The sequence below is a fragment of the Acomys russatus genome, chromosome 8, assembly GCF_903995435.1.
Source record: "Acomys russatus chromosome 8, mAcoRus1.1, whole genome shotgun sequence".
In the NCBI taxonomy this organism is placed as follows: domain Eukaryota; kingdom Metazoa; phylum Chordata; class Mammalia; order Rodentia; family Muridae; genus Acomys; species Acomys russatus.
In genome coordinates, this window is record NC_067144.1 from 76,119,446 (window position 1) to 76,123,283 (window position 3,838).

Here is a 3,838-nt window from a genome sequence, read left to right on the forward strand (position 1 = left end):
ACACACACATTGTTTTTAATGTATTATTATTATTAAAATAATAAAGCAGCAGTGCCCAGTCTTGTGTTCAGGAGCTTCTGGCAGTACAGTGGCTTTCTCACCACAGTGTCAGGAACATGTGAGTGTGTGTGTGTGTGTGTGTGTGTCCCAGGAAGCCTTTCTCATCTCACTCAGCTGCTGAAAATTGGGCAGAAGCGACTTGCGCCTGAGAATGGAGACAACTTTAGAAACCGTTCCTTTGGAGAGGAGAAAGAAAGCGGGAACAGTTCCGTAAACTCTTCATTGGAGGCTTAAGCTTTGAAACCACAGAAGAAAGTTTGAGAAACTACTATGAGCAATGGGGAAAGCTCACGGACTGTGTGGTTATGAGGGATCCGGCAAGCAAAAGATCAAGAGGATTTGGCTTTGTAACTCTCATCCACGGCCGAGGTTGACGCTGCCATGGCTGCAAGGCCTCACTCCATTAATCGTAGGGTAGTTGAGCCAAAACGTGCTGTAGCAAGAGAAGAGTCTGGAAAACCAGGAGCCCACGTGACTGTGAGCAAGCTCTTTGTCGGTGGGATTAAAGAAGATACTAAGGAACACCGCCTTACAGATTGCTTTGAAGAATATTGGAAAAATTGAAATAATTACTGATAGGCAGTCTGGAAAGAAAAGAGGCTTTGGCTTTGTTACTTTTAATGGCCATGATCCTGTGGGTAAAATCATATTGCAAAAATATCATACCATCAATGGTCACAATGCAGAAGTTAGAAAGGCATTGTCTAGACAGGAAATGCAGGAAGTCCAAAGTTCTAGGAATGGACAAGGAAGAAACTTTGGCTTTGAGGAGTCTTGTGATGGCGGTGGCTGTTTCGGGACTTAGACCAGGAAACAACTTTAGTGGATGGTCCAATGGATGTGGATTCGGCAGGTGGCAATAATGGGAATGGAGGAGGAAGAGGAGAATACAGTAGTGGGGGACCTGGGTACGGTGACCAGAGTTGGGGCTGCGGAGGGACAACTTCAGAGAAGGGAGCTATGCAAGTGGAAACTACAGTGACTTGGGAAATTATAACCAGGAGCCTTCTAATTATGGCCCAGTGAAGAGTGCAGACTTTGGTGGTGGCAGGAACATGGGAGGACTGTATGGTGGAGCAAGCGGAGGAAGTGGGGGCTCTGATGGGAGGAGCCGATCCTGAGCTTATTCCTACTCACCATGGGCCTCACTGTATAAACAGCAGAGGACGAGAGCCCAGATGTAACAGAACAGCCTCAGGTTATCGACATAACATTGTTAAGGAAACTCTTACCTCAGTCATGCATAAATACGCAGTGGTGTGGCAGAAGACAGCAGAGCAGAAGCCGAGAGCCATCTTGTGAATGGACTGGATTATCTAATAACATTACCTTACTGTAAGGAAGGACTGGAAAAAAAATGCCTTTGAGACAGTTTTTTAGCTTTTTAATTGTTGTTTCATTCTAGTGGTCTTTGTAAGAGTGCAGAAGCATCCCTTCTTTGATAATGTTAAATGTGAAAGTTTCCTGTGACGTGTGAAACCTTTTTTCAAAGATTTTTTTTCTCAAAAGTTTTGAAGAGCTGTTAGCCAGCGCCATGGTGTAATATGACATAGCACTTGTCCTTTAAAATGTTAGGTGTATGTGTAGAGTTAAGGAGCTGTTGTTTATGATTTAATATAAAATAATTCTAAGGGAAAAAAATAAAATAATAATGATGATGATGCAGGTCTCAGAATGTTGAAAGATGGGTTGGATGTGGTGTCAGTGTGGACTGCTTCATGAGAGCCTTCTGTGGTGATGCTAGCGCGGGGTCTGGTAACAGTCACCCAAGCCCTCTAGAAAAGCGAGAAGACTGCTGGCTGCTGCGTTTAGCATAGGCAGCAGCTCAAAGGCAGCTCAGGTGCGTGTGGCTTCAATAGAGAATAGGATTGATCGCTGTGCATGCTGTGCTTTCCGACAGACGAACTTTCTAGTCTATCTCTGTAGGTCAGGAAAACGAGCTGTAGCTGCCCCTGATATTTTTCTCACTATGATGGAGTCAGTATACCTTTGAGAAAGTTTAAAGACTGAAAAGTCATGGAGTGGCCTGGGTTGGGGTAACTCCTGAGAAATGAGCCCGCTCGGCAGAGCCCCCAGCATTCCTAGCTGACAGGAACAAAGCAGATGGAGAAGCTATTTGCAGCAGCTGTGGAAGAAACCATCTCCTAGCTTTAAGAAAACTCATTCTGCCGGGTATGGTGGTGTGTGCCTGTGATCCTAGCGCTCGGGGAGGCAGAGGCACGTGGATCCCTGTGAGTTCAAGGCCAGCCTGGTCTACAAAGTGAGTGCAGGACACCCAAGGCTACAACAGAGAAACCCTGTCTCGAAGAAAAAAAAAAAAACCTAAAATAAAAAGAAGAGGAAAGTTCATTCCCGGGCAAGAGAACACTATCCTTTGTTAGAGCCCTCCAGTGTTTCCGCACTGGCTGATTGTGACCAGGGACTGTGTGTCCCACATGGCTCTGTCCTCATCACCTCTTCTCCTGCAATGATGGATGTAGTATCCAAGAGCCTCTAAAATACAACAACAAAGCGGTGTGTTGGATCACTGGGGTGGGGCGTGTGTGTGTATGTGTGTGTGTGTGTGTGTGTGTGTGTGTGCACACGCGCGCGCGCGCGTGCACGTGTGTGAAGGAGTGGACTTCTGAGCTCCCTGCCCATCCTTTTATCATGCCTGTAAGCCCCCCAGACTCTAGGCTATAACGTTCTCACGTTCTCTCCCTGCTGCTCTGGGTTTGTCTAAGCAAAGGACCCCGTGGCCTGAATGGCAGGACTTTCATCCATCTGGTCTAGCATTTGCCTCACAAGGAAGGTATGGGGAATTAACAGCTTCGCACAGCTGAGTTCCCAGGTGGGTCTGTGAAAAGCTGGTAGGCCTAGAATCACTCAGTGCAGGATCGAAGCCACAGGCCTCACCTCAGGCCTGGCCTGCCCTTGACACGAGGTTCCTGTCCTGGGATCTGCTCAACTTTAGTTCTGACTTTTAGGGACTTGAGGTGATGCCCTCTCTTGTGTCACAGAGAACATCGCTGTGAGGCCAGCCAGGCCACAGTACAGCCCAGCCCAGCCCAGGAGGAAGATGTTTGTGGCCATACCACATTGCCTGCACTGCTGTGGCTCCAGGGCCTGATAAGCCACTGAGGCCAGACCTCACATTCCCAAGTGTCTTTCAGGAATTTCTCGGAGGAAAACGAACCTCCTGTGAGAGAAGTCCAAGTTCCCCAGAGGCCCTAAATATCATTTCTCTCCTAAGGCCAGAGTCCCCTCCAGAAAAGAAAGCCCATGCCCAGCTCGAGATGTGATGGCGCACACCTGTAATCCCCACACTCAGGAAGCAGAGGCAGGAGGACCTCTGTGAGTTTAAGGCCAGCCTGGTCTACAAGTGAGTCCAGAACAGCCAAGACTACAAGAGAAACCCTGTCTTGAAAAACAAAAGCTAAAAAAAACAACAAACAAACAAACAAACAAAAAACCCACCATCACCACCACCACAACAACACACACTTGCCCGTGTAAGTATTTTGGGGCTAAACACCACAGGCCAGCAGCTTAAAGCATGTTCGTCTTCTCTCACTCTTGAAGGCTGGAAGTTCCCAGACTGAGTTCTCTTGAGACTTGTCCCCTTGGTGTGCAGATAGCATCTTCTTCTTTTGTCTTCTCTTGGTGGTCTCTGTGTGTGTCTATGTCATGATATCCTTTTTTAAAGGTACCATTCATGTGGGATGAGGATTACTCTAGTAACCATATTTAACTTTAATTACTTCTATAAAGACCTGTCTCCAAATCCAGTCTTCTAAGA

At 47.1% G+C, this 3,838-nt stretch overlaps 1 pseudogene; it reads left to right on the forward strand.

Annotated features, from left to right (window-relative positions):
* The first annotated feature begins 211 nt into the window (after nucleotides 1-211).
* LOC127193045 (heterogeneous nuclear ribonucleoproteins A2/B1-like) lies at nucleotides 212-1,181 on the forward strand (annotated as a pseudogene).
* Nucleotides 1,182-3,838: the final 2,657 nt, after the last annotated feature.